The 22,885-nt window shown below is 49.3% G+C and overlaps 1 pseudogene; it reads right to left on the bottom strand.

The window, feature by feature from the left end:
* Positions 1 to 2,227: 2,227 nt before the first annotated feature.
* Positions 2,228 to 22,885, bottom strand: part of LOC141730254 (uncharacterized) — a 97,271-nt pseudogene continuing 76,613 nt past the window's right edge.

The following is a 22,885-nucleotide window of genomic DNA, read 5'->3' as shown; positions in this document are numbered from 1 at the left end:
GCCTTTGGTGCCTCAGGCTCTCCCTGGCCCAGCTCCCAGCACAGCACTCTGCCCTTGTGCCCAAGCCCTTCCCTGTGCTGGGGCTGGCCTGGGGCTTTTCCTGCAGCGGGACCTGCCCTGCTGATGGCACAGGAAAGGCAGTTCCTGCTGGAGCAGGAGGCTCTGCCTGCAATGGGCTCCAACAACTCTGGCAAGGCCCTGTTTGCAAAGCCGCCAGTGGGAAATGAAGGAGGGGAGTCACACTGCTTTGGGGATGAATAATGCGGAAACTAGCCTGACACCTCCATCCCAAAGTTCAACATCCTCAGTGGGAGCTGAAGCTGTGGCAGAGCTGGAAAAATCCCCAGAGAAAGGAACAAGCAAGTGACACCACTGAGAGCTTCTGCAGAGCTGCTGAGCTGGCCCAGCCTAGGCACATCTGACTGACAGGGCAGCACCTCAGACTAGAAAAGCCCCATCCCAAATTTTAATGGCAGCATCTCCTGACATTTCCCTTATTGGGGGTGTGGGGATTCCTCCCTGCGGTGGGGACACCCTCAAGGTCACTGCTCCAGGCTGAGCCAAAGGGAATTGCCCATGGTCATTGGTCTGGGGGAGTGACATCAATCTCTGCTTAATTACAGGTTTTGCTTAGCACAGTTGCTGTGAAAAAATTTCCGAGTGCTCTGTATAATATATTTTACATCTCTTACATCCTGGCATAAATATTTCTGATTAAGGCAATTTTGTCTAATCATTACCATAATAGAGAATACATATTTATATAAATATATCTGCCCATGACAAGAAACTCTGTGAATGTCTGGGACATCCCGGCTCTTTGGCAGCCTGGGGACTCCTGGGATGTCACCGTGGAACCCCCGTGAGTGCCTGTGACAGATCGGTGCCTTTGCAGCACAAGGTCCCCTGGGATGTCACCATGGAATGGCTGAGACTGCCTCTGACCACAGGGCTCTTTACCATCCCCAAAAAGCCCAGGGAGGTCTCCATGGAGCCCCTGTCTGTGCCTGTGACATTCCAGATCTGGAACAGCCTAGAGACTCTTGGAAAGTCCCCAAGGAACCCCTCTGAGGGCCTGTGACAAATCTGATCCTTAGCAGGCAACCATCACCAGCCCCCTGTTGCTGTGGTCAGTTTCCATGGCAACCATCCCCAGCCCCCTGTTGCTATGCTCAGTCCCTTGGCAGCTCCATGGAGACCCCATGCCAGGGGTGGTTGCCATGGACACCAGCTCAGGCCTGCAGCCACAGCCCGTTGCCATGGCAACCATTGGCAGCCCCATCCCCAGGCTCATGGGATCCCAGAACCACAGAATTGGCTGAGCTGGGAGGGACCCAGCAGGATCCTCCAGTCCAACTGTTGGCCCTGCACAGGACACTCCAACAATGCCAGCCTGGGCCTGGCAGCGCTGTCCAAACGCTGCTGCAGCTCAGAAAGACCTGGAGCTGGGACCCTTCCCTGGGGAACCTGGGCAGGGCCCCAGCAGCCTCTGGGCAAAAACCTTTTCCTGACATCCAACCTGAGCCTGCCTCGACTCAGCTGCAGCCATTCCCTCCACTCCTGTTCCTGGGCACCAGAGGGAAGAGGTTCCCACAGCCCCAGCCAGGGACCCACACCCAAGGCTGTTGCCATGGCCACCAGGGCTGGGAGCAGCTGGGATGCTCGGTTTCCAGGGGCTAGGGTTCAGGGATGGGATTCCTCAGTTTCCCGCCCCCGCTAAAACTGCGCTGCCCTCGCTGCCCTCTCACCTCCCATGGAAAGCACAAAGGCAAAGGTCCAGTCTGGGATAAGAACAATTTATTAGGAACAGGAACAAGATAAGGGACAAACAGAACTGAAATAATATTGATAACAGAAGGGATAAATGAAGAAGTTTACTGGGAAAACTAAAACACAACTCACTGGGTCTTCCTGGCCACAATTTCCCCTATCTGGAAAGGACACCCTTCTTCTCAGGGAGAGAGAGAGAGTGTGTCCCTTTTCTGCACCTGAAAATTCTCTGACGTGGGAGTGAATGTAATGACACAGCCATGGCAAGACCCTCATGTTTTTCAATGCCACATCATGACACTGGTATGGGCAGGAAAAGGGACAGGTGTCTTCCCAGCATAGACCTAAGAGAAACTGGATCACCAGGGATCTTCCCAATATGGGCCCTCTAATGCGGGATGAAGCTGGAGTGGTGCATGAAGCTGTTCCTGCATTTGTGGCATTTGCAGGGCTTCCCTTACCGGTGCCTCCGTTGGTGTCTGGTCAAGAGAGAGCTGATGGTGAAGCTTTTCCCAGACTGGGGACACTCATAGGGCCTCTCTCCTGTGTGGATGCGCCAGTGGATGATGAGGGTGGAGTTGTGCTTGAAGCCCTTCCCGCAGTCGGGGCAGCTGAAGGGCCGCTCCTCGGTGTGAATCCGCTGGTGCTGGAGGAGATTGGAGCTGGTCTGAAACCTCTTCTGACACTGGGGACACTCGTAGGGCCTCTCCCCAGTGTGGATGCGTTGGTGGGTCACAAGGGTGGATCTGTAGCTGAAGCCCTTCCCACACTCCCCACACTTGTAGGGCCATTCCCCGGTGTGGATCATCTGGTGGCTGATCAGGTGGTGTCTCTGCCTGAAGCTCTTCCCACACTCCAAGCACTTGTGGGGCTTCTCTCCATCATGAAGCTGCTCATGGACCACCAGCTCTGAACTCTGGCTGAAGCTCTGTTCACCTTCCTAGCTAAGGGAGGGTCTTTCCTCCTCAGAGCACACTGGGCTGGGTTTGGAGCGCCTCTTCCTATGGAATCTCTGGGGATTTTCATCCCTGTTGGATTCCTGTGCCCTAAACTCACTCATAATGGCCTCTTCCACAAGGTTCTGCTGTGGGGATTTGTCCTCTCTGGTTCCAATCCTCAGCTTATTGTCTGGGGGAGGAAAGACAAGGAGAGGATGGGATTTGCCTTCGTGCCACAGGAAAGGGGAAGGAGATCCCCCCAGTGCATCCCCAGCAGGACGGGGTTGGCAGCAGGGTTGTCCTGCAGCCGGGGGCTGTACTGGGCTGGGAGATGGAGCAGGAGAGAGGGGGAAAGGGGCACTGACTTCCTCCTCACTTGCCTGGGTGTCCCGGGGAACCTTCCTGTTCCTCACAGCCTCCTTTTCCATCTGGCAAAGGTTTGGGACTGGGAAATTCTGTTTTGGGAGGAAAACAAGGAATGAGTACATTGAGTTTTTTTGTACTGGTTTGAAGGCAAACCTGGGGAGGGTCTAAATCAGAATTACAATTTAAAAGAAAATGAAGATCAAGGCAACAATATAGAAACACGACCTTAAACTGACAGAGTCGGGATATAACCTGACACCCTGTTGTTCAGGGTGGTGGCAGCCGTCCCATTAAAGGGTGGCTGCAGTCCTGTTGGAGTGATCAACATGATTCTGTCAAAGCAGTGATCCTGTAGAAGGGTCTGGTCTTCCTCTGGAGGTCCAGTGGTGGTTATGGAGCTCTTGTCCTCTGGCAATCCAGTAGGCAAGTTGCTCCTGGTTGTAGCAAGGCTCAGCTTATATCCGGGTAGGAATGCTTGGATCCTCCCCCTGGGCGGAGCATCCCACAATGGGATGATGGAATTTTATCAGTCCTGCAGTGACACTCAATGGCCCATTCACAGAAGATATCTCCCCTGGAGGGCGTTATCAGGGCTGAGTCATGCGAGAGATAAAGAACCCTGCCCCACCTGTTTATGGCAGTTGATGAACATGGGGATTAAAAACATGCATTTGGTTACATTTTGCATGACAACCTGGAACAGTGGGGTAATCCCTGCTCAGGGGATGAACACCACCCCCCTTACCCAAACTGGCTAAGGTGCAAAACCCCCACCCTGGGAAGGCCACACACACAGGAGATAATGTCACACTTGCCCTGCTCCAGGGGAGGTCTCTCTCCCTGTCACTCCCTTGCTCTCTCCTCTTTTCTCTTTTTTTCCATCTCTCTCTCTACCTCATATTTATTGTTCAATAAAGTACACTTTGGATGTGGCCTTATTAGCACCTTAATTGGGCAGAGGAATCTCTATAACAATTTGAGTAACTGCACTGTGACATTACTTTGGCACAGTGAGTTCAGGGCAATGTTCTCTGACTCCAAATGCCTTTGACAAGAGCATGGTTCCCTTCTCTGAGGATGTTGTTGTTCTTTCTGGAAGAACTCTTGGAAACTTGGGCACAGTCCCTCCTTCCTCCTGGGGAACTTATGGGAGAAATGATGAGGAAAACTGCTTCTGTAAGTGGCCAGTGAAAAAGAAAATATTTTCTTGTCCTTCCTTGAAAAGTTTGTTAAAATCACTGGAGGAAAGGGAGAAAATGTTACCAGCGAGACTGACAAGGTTCATTCACTCCAATGTGAAGAACATAAGGGGCTGCTGAAAGTCCCACAAGAAGCCCAGCTCAAGTAGATAAATTCCCAAATAACTCCGGAATTCACAGGCTTGGGGGCTTTATCAAATGTGAGAATCATTATTCTCTTCATTCCTGTCACCTTTTTGACAGCAACACTGAGTTTCCCCTTCCTTTTAATAATATTTGTATTGGGCCAAATTTGCACTTTGCTTTTATTGGAACCTGGCAGCTGCTGAGCTGTAGCTATTCAGGAACCAATGTAACTTGGAATTGCAACAGAATTGCTTCTATTGTCAGTTTATTCATGTTTGGGATTTGTGTTTTCATCATATGTGACTTATGGGAAATCAAATATTCATCAAGGTATTTTATGTAGGATAAAGTTTTATTTCTGCCAAGTTTATTTTGTCCAGTGCCTTGGGGATGCTCAAGGGGTCTCTGTGCCTCTCACCCTGGGGGATGCTTGGGAGGGGCTGGGGGCTCTCTGACCTTCTCAAACCTGCGGAGGCCGGGGGGGTCTCTGTCCCTCTCAGCCCTGCTGTGACCCCACCCAAACATCATCGGGGTCAGAGGGACAGAGACACCCCCAAACCCCCAGAAGGGCTGAACCTGGGATTTGGTTTGGGGCTGAGGATTTAGGAAGCGGCTGGAATTGGGGCTGGGTTGGAGTTGGGGCTGAGATTTGGATTAGAGCTGGGATTGAGGTTAAGGCTAGACATGGGATTAACTTTAGGGCTGGGGTTGGGATAGATGAGTATGGGACTGGGATGAGATAAAATACAGAACTGTGAGTGTGTCTAAACATAGAGTAAGACTGAGACCAGGATCAGGGTCAGGTTTGGGACTGAGCTCACCCAGAGTGTGACAGGGGGGATGGCACGGTGGGAAGGTTTGGGGAAAATCCTGGTTTGGAGAAAATCAAGGTGTGAATGCCTTGGGTTGTTGACTCCTCCAACCCACGTCCATTTCTAGAAGTCACCAGATGTCCAAAAATCAAGAGTGAATAAAAAAAAGCCACCAGGAGTTTCCCATTTCCAGTCTCATCCCTCTTGAGTTATGGTTGGTCCCCCATCTCCGGGCTGGTGGGGATCCCATGGGTCCTAGAGATCCCTCCTCTCCAGGGTCCTGCTTTTGGATTCTGGGAGGTTCTGGGGTCCCAAGGTCCCCCTCTCCAGCCTCCCCTCAATCCAGTAACTTGAGGTTGGTTCCCCCTTCTTTCCACCACCCTGTCCTGGTTTAGGGCAAATTTGGTTGAAACCCTCCAAAAGGAGTTTCCTCTAGAATGCCGATTCAGCAGCCCCACCCTCAGCCAGTCCGGGAAAATATTTCCGGGGAGAAAAGTCTAAAAATTCTTTATTTTACAGGCAAAGCATTCACCAGCACAAAAATTGAACAATATTAAGCAATAAAACCTCCTGCTGCTCCAAAATAGATGACAAACTCTGAAAGTCCCTTCTTTGGTTGTAGCTCCGGGCACTCAGAGTCTTATCAGTGCCTTATCAGTCTCTTATCAGTCTATTATCAGTCTCTTATCAGTCCGTCCAGCGCTGGAAATGCCTCGGCCTAAGGCTCCTCCCGGTGGCCCTCAGGTGGGAGCTGCTGGTGGTATTCTGGTTTTTCAGTGCAGAGCAGGTTTAAACAGCTCCAAAGAAAAAGAAAAATCAAAGTCCAGGGAACTTCTCTGCCTCAGAGACCTAAAAACTGACTGAAAGCAAAGGAGAGCTCTGTCCTGCTGTCTGTCCATCCAGCAGCTGGAATGTAGAGGAGTGAGTGCAGTTTCTGAAAACAAACTACAGCTTCTTCCTCCTCCCTTCGCTCTCAGAACCAGCCTTAAAGGTGCAGAACTCATTTCTGGGCTAAACAGACCGATGGGGGTACGAGCACCATGAAGTCACCCCAGGACACCCCTGTCAGGGTCAGGGTGTCCTGTCCCCGCCTCATCTCCGGGCTGCCGGGGGTCCCCCAGCTCCAGTATCGCCCCTTCCCCTCTCCCCGCCCCGGGGGTCCCCCGTTCCACAGCCCCGGCTCTCACGGGGATCCCCAAAACCAATGTCCCACCCCGTCGGTACCGGGCCATCCCCACGTGGACCCCCCGGGACCCTCCCGAGGGGCGATCGCGGCTCCTCTCCCCCCGAAAAAGCTCCTCTTAGGGAGCCTGGAGATATCCGGGGCTCAAGTCCGGGATCTGCCGGTTCTGAACACTCCTCAAAAGAATTCTCCCGGAGACCCCTGGCTGGAGTTATTTGGGAATTTAGCTATTTGAGCTGGGCTTCTTCTGGGACTTTCAGCAGCCTTGTGTTTTTCATGTTGGAGTGAACGAACCTTTTCAATCTCGCTGGTATAATTTGCTCCCTCTCCTCCAGTGATTTTTACAAACTTTTCAAGGAAGGACAACAAAATATTTTCTTTACAATCCAGACCAACAACAGCCATTTTCCTCATCAGTTCTTCCATAAGTGACTCAGAGGAAGCTGCGTCCAAGTTCCAAGAGTTCTTCCAGAGAGAACCACACCCTCCTCAGAGGAGGGAACCGTGCTGTTGTGAAAGGCACTTGGGGTCAGACAACACTGCCCTGAACTCACTGCACCAAAATGTCTCAATCTGGTTAAAAAAACTTACTAGAGAGATGCCTCCGCTCCAATTAAGGTGCTAATGAGACCAAATCTAATGTGGATTTTATTGAACAGTAAATGTGAGGTAGAGAGATTTAAAAGAAAGAAGAAAGCGGGGCATGGCAAGGGAGTGACAAGGGACAGAGACCTCCCCTGGAGCAGGGCAAGTGTTACATTGTCCCCTGTCTGTGGGGGTTTTACACCTGAGCCACTTTGGGTAAGGGGGGTGGTGTTCACCACCCTGAGCAGGGATTACCCCACTGTTTCAAGTTGCAATGCAAGATGTAACCAAATGCATGTTTTCAATCACCATCTTCATCAACTGCTATAAACAGGTGGGGCAGTGTTCTTTATCTCTTGCATGACTCAGCCCTGATAACGCCCTCCAGGGGAGATATCTTCTGTTAATGGACCATTGAGTGTCTCTGCAGGACTGATAAAATTCCATCATCCCATTGTGGGATGCTCCGCCCAGTGGGAGGATCCAAGCATTCCTACCTGGATATAAACTGAGGCTTTCAACACCAGGAGCAGCTTGCCTACTGGATTGCCAGAGGACAAGAGCTCCATAGCCACCACTGGACCTCCAGAGGAAGACCAGACCCTTCTACAGGATCACTGCACTGACAGAATCACGTTGATCACCCCAACAGGACTGCAGCCACCATTTATTGGGACTGCTGCCACCACCCTGATCAACAGGGTGTCAGGTTATATGCTGACTCTGTCAGTTTAAGGCAATGTTTCTCTGTCATTGCCTTGATCATCATTTTGTTTTTTAATTGCAATTCTGGTTTAGACATTCCCCAGGTTTGCCTTCAAACCAGTACAAATCTCAATGTACTCATCCTTTGTTATTCTCCCAAAACAGGATTTCCCATTCCCAAACCTTTGCCAGATGGAGGAGGAGGCTGAGAGGAAGAATCCCCGGGACACCCAGGCAGGTGCGGAGGAAGTCAGTGCCCCTTTCCCCCTCTCTCCTGCTCCATCTCCCAGCCCAGCATGGCCCCCAGCTGCAGGACAACCCTGCTGCCAACCCCATCCTGCTGGGGATGCACTGGGGGGATCTCCTTGCCCTTCCCTCTGGCACGGAGGCAAATCCCATCCTCTCCTTGTCTTTCCTCCCCCAGACAAGAAGCTGAGGATTGGGACCAGAGAGGACAAATCCCCATGGCAGAACCTTGTGGAAGAGGCCGTTATGAGTGACTCCAGGGCACAGGAATCCAACGGGGAGGAAAATCCCCAGAGATCCCACAGGAAGAGGGGCTCCAAACCCAGCCCAGTGTGCTCTGAGGAGGAAAGACCCTCCCTGTGCCAGGAAGGTGGACAGAGCTTCAGTCAGAGCTCAGAGCTGGTGGTCCATGAGCAGCTTCATGATGGGGAGAATCCCCACAAGTGCTTGGAGTATGGGAAGAGCTTCAGACAGAGCAGAACCCTGATCAGCCACCAGATGATCCATACGAGGGAATGGCCCTACGAGTGTGGGGAGTGTGGGAAGGGCTTCAGCTACAGGTCAGAACTCATCAGGCACCCACGCATCCACACTGGGGAAAGGCCCTATGAGTGTCCCCAGTGTCAGAAGAGGTTTCAGAGCAGCTCCAATCTCCTCCTGCATGAGCAGATTCACACGGATGAGAGGCCCTTCCGCTGCCCTGACTGTGGGAAGGGCTTCAAGCGCAACTCCCACCTCACCACCCATCAACGCATCCACACTGGGGAGAGGCCCTATGAGTGTCCCCAGTGTGGGAAGAGCTTCACCAGCAGCTCTAACATGACAAAACACCAAAGGAGGTGCCACTAAGGGAAGCCCTGCAAGTGCCCCATCTACAGGAGGAGCTTTGTGAACTGCTCCATCTTCATCCCCAATGGAGGTCTAACGTTGGGATAACGCAGGTGATCCATGTTCCCTATGATCCATGCTGTGAAGACAACTGCCCCAATACCTTCCCCTCTTAATGACATGGTGTAGAACTGAAGAACATGAGGGTCTTTCCATGGTCCTGTCATTACATTCACTCTCACCTCAGGTTATTGCCAGGGGCAGGAAAGGGACTCTCTCTCTCCCTGAGATGAAGGGTGTCCTTTCCAGGTGGGGGAAATATGTTGCTGGGAAGAGCCAGGCAATTGTGTTTTAGTTTTCCGTGTAAAGGTTTTATTTATCCCTTCTGTGATCAATAGTTTTTCTGTTCCATTTGTTCCTTATGTCGTTGCTGTTCCCAATAAATTGTTCTTATCCCAGCCCAGGATCTTTGCCTTTTGTTCTTTCCACAAGAGGTGGGAGGGCAGTAAGGGCAGCGCGGTTTAGCAGGAGCAGAAAATTGGGGAATCCCATTCCTGAACCCCAGCCCATGGAAACCGAGCATCCCAGCTGGTCCCAGCCCTGGTGGCCATGGCGACAGCCTTGGGAGTGAGTCCCTGGCTGGGGCTGTGGGAACCTCTTCCCTCTGGTGCCCAGGGACAGGAGTGGAGGGAACGGCTGCAGCTGAGTCAGGGCAGGCTCAGGTTGGATGTCAGGAAAAGGTTTTTGCCCAGAGGCTGCTGGGGCCCTGCCCAGGCTCCCCAGGGAAGGATCCCAGCTCCAGGGCCCTCTGAGCTGCAACAGCGTTTGGACAGCGCTGCCAGGCCCAGGCTGGCATTGTTGGGGTGTCCTGTGCAGGGCCAGCAGTTGGACTGGAGGATCCTGATGGTTCCCTCCCAGCTCAGCCAATTTTGTGGTTCTGGGATCCCATGAGCCTGGGAATGGGGGGGCTGCCAATGGTTGCCATGGCAACGGGCTGTGGCTGCAGGCCTGAACTGATGTCCATGGCAACCACCCCAGCATGGGGTCTCCATGGAGCTGCCAAGGGACTGCCCATAGCAACAGGGGGCTGGTGATGGTTGCCATGGAAACTGACCATAGCAACAGAGCAACAGCAGGTTTATGATGGTTGCCATGGAAACTGACCATAGCAACAGGGGCCTGGTGATGGTTGCCATGGAAACTGACCATAGCAGCAGGGGGCTGGTGATGGTTGTCATGGAAACTGACCATAGCAACAGGGGCCTGGTGATGGTTGTCTACTAAGGATCAGATTTGTCACAGGCCCTCAGAGAGGTTCCATGGCACTTTCCAAGAGTCTCCAGGCTGTTCTAGAGCTGGAATGTCACAGGCACAGACAGGGGCTCCATGGACACCTCCCAGGGCTTTCTGCAGATGGTAAAGAGCCCTGTGGTCAGAGGCAGTCTCAGCCATTCCATGGTGACATCCCAGGGGACCTTGGGCTGCAAAGGCACCGATCTGTCACAGGCACTCACAGGGGCTCCACGGTGACATCCCAGGAGTCCCCAGGCTGCCAAAGAGCCGGGATGTCCCAGACACTCAAAGGGAATCCTGTCATGGGCACAAAGGGAGCTTCAGGCAAAAGCTTTATTTCTTTATTGGAGAAACTCCTCCTGATACATGAGGTGCAGATATTACATGAAAGAGCCACCATGGATCCTCAAACTTGTGCAGCGCCCGTAGACTTCTAAAATTCCTTCTAAGAGAGGAGACTGGGAACGGCTGTATCCAATCCAAGCCCCAGTCTTTGTCAAAGGTGTAAAAGATTGGACATAGTAATTGATCTTAAGCGCTATATGTCCCACAGGATTAATCATAGAATACCCGATAAATTTCTATAAATACAGCTCTGATTTTTTCTGATCATGATTAGACAGAATGGTTCATTTACACCACAGAGTAAATGAAAAAAAAATAGTTATTGCTGCAGTCTTAGGTGTTCTGGATACAATCTTCCCCGAGTGTCTTGTGCCAATGGGTAGGAACCATGAGAGCACCAGCACATAGACACAGACACAAACACAGACATACACACACAGATACACACACACACACACACACACACACACACACACACACACAGACAGAAACGCTGAAAGTGTCCAGAGGCCAAAGAGAAAGGATTGTCCAGAGTACAAATGTAGGGATAGTGGGTGCAGTGGAGAGCACCAAGGATCCAATGCTCTGAGGGCTCAGGGGTGGTACACAGGGAAGGGACCAGTAGGGAATGCCAGGGTAGATGGACAGGGTTACACACCAATGGGAAGGGAGAACTCACCAGAACATGAACATATAAGTGTAAAAGGGGTAGAGAAGGCCAATGGAGAGGACAGAACTGGGACAAATTAACATAGTGCTGCAGAACACCATGGGGAAGCCTTTTTTCTCACCTTGAGCTGTGAGGAGTGCCCAGAGCCTGTGGTGTGTCTTTCCAGGGCATTGCTACTGCCTTTTCCCTGGTAGGCTCACAGGTTTGCACAGTTGTGCAGTGTCACAATGATCTCCTTGGTTCTGCAGCCCTGCTGTGGCTGCTGCGTAACAATGGACCTGTGGTACCTTGAGGCTCCATAGTGTCACCATGGTCCCTTTGGTTCCACAAAGACCTGCTGGGACATGATGGACCCTTGGTTCCATGAGGTGCCTGGCTTCCCACAGCCCCTCACAGACCCCTATGGCCTCTCAGAGTTCCCCATGGCCCATCATGGCCTCTCAAGGCCCTTAATGGCGCCTCATGACTGATGGCCCCTCACAGCCCCTCTCCCCTCACAGCCCCTCATAGCCCGTCATGGTCCCTCACGGCCCCAGGCGCAGGGCTCCTCCAAAAGGAGAAGGGGTCAAGTCCTGCTTGTTCTCCTTTCATTTCAGTCCCTTCACAGCCATGAGTGCAGAAAGGCTGAAATGGAGCCTTTCCACAGCGTTTCCCTCGGGGTTAACTGCGGGCTGAAGCTCTGTGCTGGCCCCAGCCCCAGTGCCACCATCCCTACAGCCGCCAGGCCTTTGCTGTCCCTCGTGTCCGTTCCCTGTCCCCGAGTCCCGCCCGGCTCTGGCAGCAGCAGCAGCCGCAGCGCAGGGGGCACCGGCCCGGCCCAGCCGGGGCTCCCGGCCAGGAGCAGCAGCAGTGCCGGCCCCTTCCCACCTGCTCCTGCCTCGGCTCCCAAGGGCTTTTTCCAGCTCAATTCCGGAGCAGAGCAGCCAGCACCCACACACAGCCCTGACTGCTCAGGGCCTGCCTGTGCTGGCCTGAGCCAGCCCTCAGAGGAAGAAAGGATCAGGTTCCAGTGCTGTTTGCAGCTCTGTTTGACTCACCCTGAGGTGACAGGAGGAGGCTGCTGGTGCCTCTGCCTTGGGAATTGCAGATCATGGCTGCTCTTGGCCCTCTTCTGTTTGCCACCTGAATTTTATCCATAAAAATGCAAGTGCCTCTTTCAGTTGGTGCTACCCACGGTGCTTTCAGGACAATGAAGTCAGTATTTTTGTCTCGGACATAAAGATCAGCAGATACTGGAATGCCCACCAGCCCCTGAGCACTAAGATAAAGGGAATTAAAGCTTCACAGGCCACATTTGCAGGGCTCAAACAGAGCCCTGTTGCTGGCACTGTTGAAATAGAATAAACTGAGAGAGGCTGTCACAATTCACCTCTGCAGTGAGGAGTTAAATTAAAAAATCAACCAGGAAAAGCAGAAACCAGAACTTCTCAACTCACTTCACTGCCTCTTCCCAGCAGCAGGACATGCAGATGCCCAGAGGTGTTTTGCACTGCTGCTGCACCCAGTTTGAGCCCAGGCTCTGCCCAGGCCCAGCGGGAACCTGAGCCCAGCCCAGGGAGCTCAGTGCTCGCGGGGCCAGGCCCAGAGCCCCGGGCACGGCCACCCATTGCGGGGCAGCGGCGCAGACGGAATGTCCTGCGGCCCAAACCTCCTGCTCCTGCCACACAGCGCCAGCCTTCTCCCCCTCCTCCTCCTCTCCCAGCATGGCACAAATTCCAGCTCGGAGGAGGCTTCCCCAGACAGCTCTCTGGCTCCTGTTCCAGTTGAATGTCCCTGCAGAGAAACAGGGCATCTTTCAGCCACTTCCACAAGCTCAGGCTTCGCACTTCATGGGGAATCTGGGATGCAAATGGCCTTGTTAAAAAAGCCAAAGGCCAAGGGAATGGATTATAGATTACTGAAAAAAAGTCACCCATCTTCCAGGCAAGGTTTACCAAGGCATTTCCTGCATTTCTTCTTTTCAGATTCTTTCAGTTGGCTGCTCTGGGAAGTCCAGCTTGTACTGGTGCTTTATCATGAACTGATTGTGCTCTTGATTTACGCACCAAGACACCAAATGTGGAATCATCTATATGGAACTGTTATGAATGATCAATCAAAAGCCAAATTATAAAAAATCTGAAAAGATTTCTTTATCTTTTTCCGCTACTAAAATATGGTCTTCAAAACCACCACAGCCAAAGAGACAGTGTCGAGCCCGGGGTTGGTGCTGGGTGAACCTGGATCCCACCTCTATTGCATTAGACCCTCCACCATTCACGAGAGCTGCTTCCTGTAGGGATGCTTTATACAGTTTATTATGCCTGAGTGAAGAAGTCCCAGTTTCTTTTGTAACTCTGCATATTCATAGTTGGTTCTTTCACTGGGAAGAGCTGGACATTCGCCGTTTCCTTGTTGATAGCCAGCACTGATCGGATTCAGGGAAGTCACGTATTCACACATATCTTTCTGGTGACTTTGGCTATCTTGATGGATGTTATCAACAGGGCAATGATCACTCTTAGGCGTCTTCCGATGACATGACGATGTCCCGCAATAATGGTGATCATCGCACTGGGTGTGATCGTTATCTGGCCACGTTCAGGAATTTTGGAATTGGAATAGACGCCTGCCTCTCAGGCGGCTTGTGGTCAGACACTTGTTTGGATTTTGCAACCTTAATGAAATACATGCTTTTATAGCATGAAGTATTTCCCAACATACATTGCAACATCACTACAATCTGACAGAAGAAGGCAATCATACAGATCAGTGTATGGTCAAATTGCCCCCTAATTCTCATAAAGTCCATCTACTCTGCACACCCTTACTTTGTATTTTTGTTTCTCAGTCATCACAGAACTGAGAGCTGCAAGAAAAAGAGAAAGAAATATGAACAGGCATCCCTTCGGTAAGGGAAATACTGGACTGTCAGGAACTAAAAATAGTTGATAGCATCTGTATCAGGCAATTTTTTTTACCCTCTACCAGTGTCCATTTCAGGCATCCTGTTAGCATGACCTAGGATTTTGCAGCTAAATGCAATGGGCTGCAATTTGAGAGGCCTACAAGAAAAAAAACTTATCAGACTTCCCCCCCCGCCCCGAGTGACAGGTGCAAATTACAAAATGAAAGGGCCTACAGAAATTTAAAATTTTCTAATTTTAGAAAAATATAGTATTAGCATCAGATTCCAAGGGCATAGAGATATAGGAGCAGCAAAGAAATGCTCCCAGAAATGTTTTCTAGCCTGAAGAGACAAGCTAGCCACAGGAAGAAGAGAGAGCCACTTTTAAAATGTGTGAATTACTGAATGCAAGAGCCATTGGCCCTTTCGGCTTCTGTTTTTAACAAAATGTAAGCTATTAACTTGTGTTTATGAAGACTTTAGTTGGACTTCAATGTTTTTGAGACAGCTTCGGAGCAAAATACAAAGAAACTACATTACATATTAGTAAACACAGCATCTAGAATAACAACTAAATAGTCCTATCTCATAGTTAAATGTTCAGTTCTTCATAAATTGTGATTAAGACCATGAAATGCAGTCCCTAGTCCAGTTAAATCCCACCTACACCTCAGATTTGCTTGTGTAACTAATATTTTCCACTCCACTCCCTATCCCTTCTCTCACCACAGTCCTCAAGCCCTCAGCTAGGCATAAGCCAACTTCTCACCTCAACTGCTGTTAGCAATCACCAAGCACCTGTTGGTAATTACCTGAGCCCCTGCCCCACCCACAGGTCCCTGGCTGCTGGGAGAACAGGTCTGAAGTACAGACCCGAACACCACCATCCCCCACAAAAAAAAAAAAAAAAAATTAAAACTTTTCTAAATAATTTGAGACTAGTAAAAGATCAGGACATGGAGGGACATGTTTATCCCCTTTAGGCCAATCAAGAAAAGGTTTATAGCCTTCTCTGGAAAGGGAAGACTGGAGGTTTTTGTTGAAGTAGAAGCATGTTTTATCAGCCCAGTTTCCTTCCTCATTTGTTCCTGCTGCCCAGAAGGCCATTCACTAGGCATATATATAAATATCTCTGTCTGAAAACACGTCTACAGGAGTGCCTGACTTACACTGGTGCGATTTAAAACATAGTTTTTATTGTACAAAAATGCAAAAATCTGTTCTAGGAGAGGAACATCTTGTGAAGCTGTAAGGACCCTGACAGCACATCTGCTACCAAAGCAACAATTCCTGCTCTGCAGTCGCTTAAGTGGGCTGAGATGGAAGAGTTTCTTCATCAATGCATAAACCACAACAAAGTAGTGGTGACAAGCCTGTTTTCCAAGTCTGACTGAAGGTTTGGGAAGCAGATCTGCCTGCAGAGGGCACACAGAAGCATGACACGTTTGCCTACTGTGCACCTACAATTTCTACACCATCATATCACTACTCGGTCACTGAGCAAGCTGACAGTGTATGACAGGTTATCCATCCTGCATAGAAAGTCACAGAGAGAAGAAGAGAGGAAGAAAACACGGAAGATAACAATGCAAAAGAAGTTGAAGAAATGTGGCAAGGATTGAGCATTAAGGGACAGAAATAAGAAGAGACCATACCCTTGAACTGTAAAGTCCTGTCAGGAAACTGCAAGTACTTGCATATATGAGTTCACCACCTGGACTTGCATGCTTCTCCACATTACCATTATTTCAAAAATTTTGCTTCCTGGACAAGCTGCCAGGTCTCCAGTACCAGTCCTAGCTCCCTTCCAGCAGTCTGCATCTGAGCAGGGAGTTGAAAATAGATCAGGAATTACCTTTTACACTGTAAGCATTCAAGACAGCCAAAGAACTTCGAGGAAAAAGGCCATACTGACTGCCCAGGACAAAGAGATCTTTAGAAATTGGAAGAAGGAAGTATTGATTGAGGGTCACAGTTATGTTGAGGTCTAGCCTTTCAAAGGTTTGTTGCTTTTCTTCTGAAAACTGCAGGTGAGAAAGCCTAGGCAGAAAAGGGAAGGAGAAGCTATGTGAACAAACCCATAGCTGTACACAAGGACAGAAGCAGATTTCTTCTTCCCCAGGCTGAAGAGAGTGGTTTTATTATTTGAAAAACAAAAGCCAAACTACCCCAAGTCAAATATATATTTTCCCACTACATTTAGATATTACAACAATAAAAATGCAGTATAAAACTACTGCAGTAAATTAGTCAGTTGGGAACAATAAACAGGGCACATGTTAATAGTATCCATATCTATCTTTGGAAAGATGAGCAATTACAATCTGCATCCCAGCTCATGCTCAGTATTTACTACAATTTCAAATAATAATAAAGTCAAACACAACAGATGACTGATGTTCCTACCATCTGCTTTCCAAACAGAGTTTTAAAAGATATTTTATTGCAAAATCAGTCTCAAGTATGTTCAAGGCCTTGGGAGCTCTCTAAGTTTAATTAACATCACACATATAGAATCCATTTTAATATTTGTGTAAAGCCAATATTATAATATTCTAATTTGTATATAACCATCTATTTGTAATATTGCTGAAAGAAGGCACACTTTTCTAAATATCTACTGGCTTTGGTAACTGCTAAACGTAATGTAGATTGGGCTGTACTACTGTTTACTCGTCTTTCTGTTGCACAGAAATCTTGGATACTTTAGTGCGTACATCTGTAATTCTGACATTTTCTGAAATTAAAGTGAGAGGAGTAATGGGCTAAATTCAGGTACCTAAAGTTACATTGTCAACATTTGCAGACGTAAATCAAATACACAAGGAAAACTTTTATATGGGAAGAATGCCAGAGCAAATTAAAATATGTATTGATAAGAATAATCAAAACAGTAGAAATGCAGAGCATCTGCACCATAGGAGAGAGTGTATAAAATCACACTCTGCATCAAGAGAACATAATTGGTATTTCTTCACAGCCTTCTCCCTTTGCATGCCCCTCTGCAAAGTGCCAGGGGCCTCAAGGACTGAAGGAAACACAGGGAGTCAAATGGAGACACTTGCACCTGTCTCACTGGGGGCTCCTGGGGAAGCAGTTTCCTTGGGAATCCAGCCCCTCTCTGCCAAGGGCACTTCCCCAGATGTGTACATTTCATGGGGAAAACCAACACACCCTTAAGTGCATGGTGCGGAGGTTCAGGGACATCAAAACATAACCAATATGATCCAGTGAAGCTAAATTTATTATTCCTACAAAGACTCTATTTATAATAAATCTCTACTGTCCACGTGTCTCTAGCTAATACATGATTGGTTAATCCTAGCTGTTCACACGTCTAAAATAGAATGCTGATTGGATCACCTAATTTTTTACGCATCTTGCTGGGGTTATCTGGCCTACCCATGACTCACTTTCCCAAGCTTGCTGACAAACTTTCTGAGTCCTGATGACTCTTCTTCTTGTGTCTTTTTCGAGGACATACCGAGCCCAATTCTGAATATGTCCATAATTCATTCTTTGTGAACTTGTTCATTGTCCATTATTACAAGCAGGCTAGATTGTGCATCGGCTGAATATGGCCATTGTCTAGCAAAAACTCCTCCATTCTGTCTCTGAGCCAGCATTTGAGCTGGTTAAACAAAATCCTCCCTCTCACGCTGTAAAGAATGTGGAATTAGAGTTGGAATGTGATCCTGAAATAGAAGCAGCTCAGAAACTACAGTAGAAAAAAGTTAGTCCAGAAGCTATTGCAGAAGGGACTTTTCTCTCCAATGATGTAGAAGCTTTTCCTGTAGTAACTAATGCTGCAAGTAGAGTTTGAAAACCTTTTGATTGGAAGATTTTAGAAAAATTGAGAGCTGCAATTTCACAATTTGGTTGAAAATCCCAACTTGCACAGTCACTTCTGCAGTATATTTTTACATCTAACACATTAATTCCAGCTGATGTGCATATCGTAATAAGACTTAGAATGCCACCCTATAAGCAGGTGATGTTTCATAAAAGCTGGGAGGAAAAGTGTGCTCAAGAAGCTGCAAGACCTAGAGTGCAGGGTGATCCTCTGTATGGTTCAACAGCACAACAGTTACTTGGCAAGGGGCCCTGGGCTACTGCCACTGCCCAGGCTAGCAGCATTGATCAAGTCTTACAGATGAGCCAACAACTAGCATATAATGCTGTCCTTGCACTTACAGATAAGTTACACACTATGTCTTTTACACAGATTTGTCAAAGAAAGAATGAAGGCTTTGATAAATTTGTAGACAAATTGCATGAAGCTATCTATAATCATTCTGATTTAAATTCAGACACAAAGATACAATTGTATGGACTTTGGGATCATTACTGCATTCCAAATGGCTTTCCCTTCAGTCACAAGAGCCTTCCATCTCTTCCAAAAATTTCCTGCTGAAACTCTTCTGCTCCCTTCCAAATCAGTTCACTACTCCACCATAACCCTTGAAGCATGGACAGACGAATCTTCAACTAATTATAGTTGAAAAGAAGGGTATTTATTGCACTGCTGGACACATGTGAACTAGTTTCCAAAGACACGTGCAAGGAGTTGCAGACTCCTGCTCTCTATTTCTACAGAAAAGGTTTTACATTAGGTTTCTAAGGACCCATATAACATAATTATTACCCGCCTGCTTCGCATTTTTATCAGCTGAATATCTATAACAGCTGCGCAATTGTATTCCCTTAACTGGGTTGGTGGGATTTTGAAATGAGGGAGTGGTTGTATGGGAGGAAGAAAGCAGTCTTCCTCATGGTGAACTCTTCTCTCATGGCCAGTTGGCAAGACCTTTTGACCTGCTGCTCATGGTCCAAGCCTCTCCTAACTGTTCAATTATTCTTAAGGCAAGGTACTTCTATGGTCTCTGCTTCTTCACAATTGCTTCCTCTATTCCTGTCACTCCTAGCTTTATGATCCTAATATATTTGGTACTCTTTACCTAAGGTATGTGATTTCTGCTAGCTGTATTACTAACTTAGCTTCTTCCCTCATTTTAAAATCTTAACTAAAATATGCAATTTTCTACTATCCCAATTCTATTCCCAGCTGGCCCCTCGACTCATCCTCCCTATTCAATTATCCTAATTACATTTTCAGCTAACTCCTTGACACACCTCAGGCACATCCCTGACTGCCTCTCTCCCAGCAGCTCACAGCTGCATTGCACAGCGCTTGCTGTGTGCCAGAGAGCACAAAGCAGGCTGGCCTGGTGGGCCTGAATATTTCTGCCAAACACTCTGCATCTCACACCTTTGCTCTGGCTCAGTGCAGACCTGCAGGATTGCAGGCGCTTCCTCCCAGAGCTGCGTGAGGCGCTGGCTCCTGCAGATGGGCCCTGCCAAGCTGTCCCTGCCTCACGCTGGCCTCGCTTCCCCTGGCACAAGTGCCGGGCCTGAAGGAGCTGCCCTGTGCTCCAGCCTGCCGGGCAGCCCGGCTCCCTGCCCCGGTGCCCAGAGTGCTGCACACACTGCTGGCCTTTGCCAGGAATTGCAGGGCAGCCGGCAGAAGAGGAGGAATCCTCAGCCAGCCCAGCGGCCCGCGGCTGCCCTTGGCCTTTCCCTGCTCTAGGGCACACTCCAGACGGCCAATGCCTCCAGGCCGGGCTGTGCCCAGCACAGCTGCGCTTCCCCTCGGCAGCAGCCAGCTGCCACCTGGGCTCTGAGAGCGGAGGATTCGCCCGCTCCCAGGAAGAGGCACCCAGGGCCCGGCTTCTGCCTCTTGCAGCTCCAAGGGCCTCCTTCCAGCCTGCCTCTGCCAGGGCTCAGCCTGCTCCGGCCTCTGCCGGGGCTCTGCTGGGGCTCCAGCCCGGGCAAGGCCGGGCCCGCTCTCACCTCACAGGCGCTGACAGCTCTGCACCACAGGAGACCTTCCCGAGCACCCTCTCTGATCTTTCTGCTTTCTCACTTGAGCAAGGCTCTCCTCCAGCCAAAGAGATTATTGCATTTAGGGGTACAAATCCAAGTGGCAGGAACCCCAATGTTCTCCAGTCACAGCTGAAGGCCTGCATCTGCACAAGATGTTTGGGCTGCCTCATTCTTCCTTTGGTTTTGCCTTCAAATGCCATTGCCCTTACTGCCTCAACTAGAAATACTGCAGCTGTGCCATAACCAGCCAGTGGCTTATATTCCAAAGGCAGTGCGGTCTGGAGAGGATGAATGATATGAAGTCCCCTCCTCACTTATGAAACCATACAAAAGAAGCCACATGTGTGACTTAGCACCAATAAAAAACAATTGGTAATTCAGAAGGAAATGTTGAATTTTCTGAAGGGGTCAGAAGGAGGAGAATCTTCCAAGTGAGTTGATGTTTCAGAAACTTTATTAATTACAACTCTAATCTATAATTCTATGCTACAAATCTCTTTAGCAACCCTACTCTACAATCCTACTCTAAATTGGTAACAGAGATAACATCTTGACATGATTGCTATGTTCTCGTCTCCCAGGGTTAGGGTTAGGGTTAGGGTTAGGGTTAGGGTTAGGGTTAGGGTTACGCTTAGGCTTCGACTTAGGCTTATGCATAGGCTTAGGTTTAGGTTTGGGTTTAGGCTTAGGCTTAGGCTTAGGCTTAGGCTTAGGTTTGGGTTTAGGCTTAGGTTTAGGCTTAGGCTTAGGCTTAGGTTTAGGCTTAGGGTTGGGTTTAGGGTAAGGGTTAGAGATAGGGATAGGGTTAGGGTTTGGGTTAGCATTTAAGGTTAGGGTTAGGGTTTAGGTTTAGGATTAGGGCTATTCGTCTTCTTCACAGAGTTGATGAGTTGTGCCAGGATGAATGGTGGCTTGGCTGAAGTTACAAATGGATGCTGTCCACCGGAAAAAGAAATGCAACAAAGAACAGTGAACCATTACTTTCCAAGCTTATTGCTTCAGGGACTCAATCAGGATAAATCAAGTTCCTGGAAAGACCCAGAAAGAGGAGCAATGCGACCATCTGCTCCCCAGTCATCCCCAGTGTGCAAGACATTGCCATCACAGGCAAACCTGGCCCAGAATCCCACTCATCTTTTATTGTGATTTCTTCATCATGCTGGGATTTTTTCCCTGCCAATGCTCTAGAAATGGTGCTTTCTGTCCCTGGGTTTTCTTCCTTTCAGGAAACTCCAATGACTCACACAGGCCCCTGCCTTTGAAAGATGGGCACTGTGCTAATTCCCACAGGGACAGAAAGCAGTGTCTGCCTTTCCATGCCCTGCCCCTCGTGTGCTGGATGGCACCTTCCTTCCCAGCAGGGCCAGCCCAGTGGCACTGGGCCCTGCAGTTCCCTCTCTGCCACACAACCTGGCAGTAACCCTGGCACAGTTCCTGTCTGCTTGGGTGTGCCAGGCAGCAGATGGGGCTGGGACAAGTCCCTCCCAGCTGTCCCTGTTTGCGTGGCAGAAACCTCTAAGGGTGGGCTGGGGGGCACAAACCAGGGCCCCTCACAGTGAGCCCCCCATAGCCCCTCCTGCCCACAGCCAAATCTCTGAGCCCTAGGCTGGGACTGGCTTCCTTGGGTTCCTCCACCACCATTTAATGTCCCTGTACCCTGCATTGCTCTACTTCAATTCTTTTGCCTTTAGATAAAACTGAACACTCCACCAAATCACAAAAGAGGGCAACAGAAATAGTCAGAGGACAGAGCACCTCTCCTGTCAGGAAATGCAGAGGGAGGTGGAGTTATTCAGTTTTGTGAAGAACAGGCCCCAGGGAGACTTTATTGCCACTTTCCAAGACTTCAGAGTGGCTTTGAAGAAAGTGGGGGACATCTTTTTTAACAGGGCCAGTTGCAATAGGATATGGACAAATATTTTTAAACACCAAAGGCATCTAATCAGAGGTCTAAGGAAGAACTTGTTTACTTGGAGCATGGTGCAACCCTGGCACAGCTTGCCCCAAGAGCTTGTAGGAGCCCCATCCCTGCAACCATTCCAGCTTTGGTGGCAAAGGGCTCCGAGCAACCTGATCTGTTTTAAGATGTCCCTGCTCATTGCAGGACACTTGCACCAGAGGACATTTACAGGGCCCTGCCAGCCCAGCCCAGTCTAGGATTCCTCACTGTTTTCATTTGAAGAGCAGCAAGAGTGGAGAGGAGGACGAAGGGGGCTCATCTGCTGCCTTGGACTTGAGTGGAGGAGGAGCCCATCACTCAGAGCCTGTTTCACCTGCAGCCCCATCACATTTTACCTGCAGGAGCTCCTTGGCAGACCAGCGCCGCTCCTCGTCTGTCTGCAGGCAGCAGCTCAGGAAGTCACGCAGCAAAGCCGAGAGGAGCTTGGGCTGCCGCAGCTGTGGAGTCCCTACTGTGGCTATCAGGTGTGTAGCCTGGAGAAAAAGGAGACACCAGGCTCCACCTCCTGCTTTCACATCTCTAAGGCTCTCCCAGATCCCTGTGTTTAACCTCTGTTCTGCAGTGGCAGTTTCTGCCCTGGCAGAGACCCAGAGATGACTTTCCTTTACCAACCAAAAACCCAAACCTCAATGCAGCCACAGCTTTTCCACCATCCCACAGATCTTGCCTTGGCAGCTGATTTCATTGCCTGACCTAGTTAGTGGGAACTACATCAGCAAAAGGACATTTGCATCTCTGAGGATTCATGCCAGCTTGAGAGGCTTTTTGGGAGAGGGACTTTGCTATACTAACTAATTTCAAGAGTTAGTACATGAAAGGCATCTCTGCAGTGCTTACTGGTCCTTTAAGCGCATGTGCCCTAGAACAAAACTCATCAAGCTTTTTGTGCTGTTCTTGAAAACAATGGTAATTGGAAGAAAAGAAAGGAAATCCTTTAGTTAATACCCAGGTAGGGAAACAAACATTTACAATCTCCTTTCAAAACAGACACATTAAGATGCCTGCACAAATGTATTGGGATGAAAATGCCTGGTTGGGTACACAGAAGCCACCTGCAGCTCTGTCTCTCAGCAGTCTGAAAATTTCAGC

The sequence above is a fragment of the Zonotrichia albicollis genome, chromosome 9 (assembly GCF_047830755.1).
Source record: "Zonotrichia albicollis isolate bZonAlb1 chromosome 9, bZonAlb1.hap1, whole genome shotgun sequence".
NCBI classification, from domain to species: Eukaryota; Metazoa; Chordata; class Aves; order Passeriformes; family Passerellidae; genus Zonotrichia; species Zonotrichia albicollis.
The sequence above is the reverse complement of the archived record's forward strand: the minus strand, read 5'-3'. Positions and strand labels throughout refer to the sequence as shown.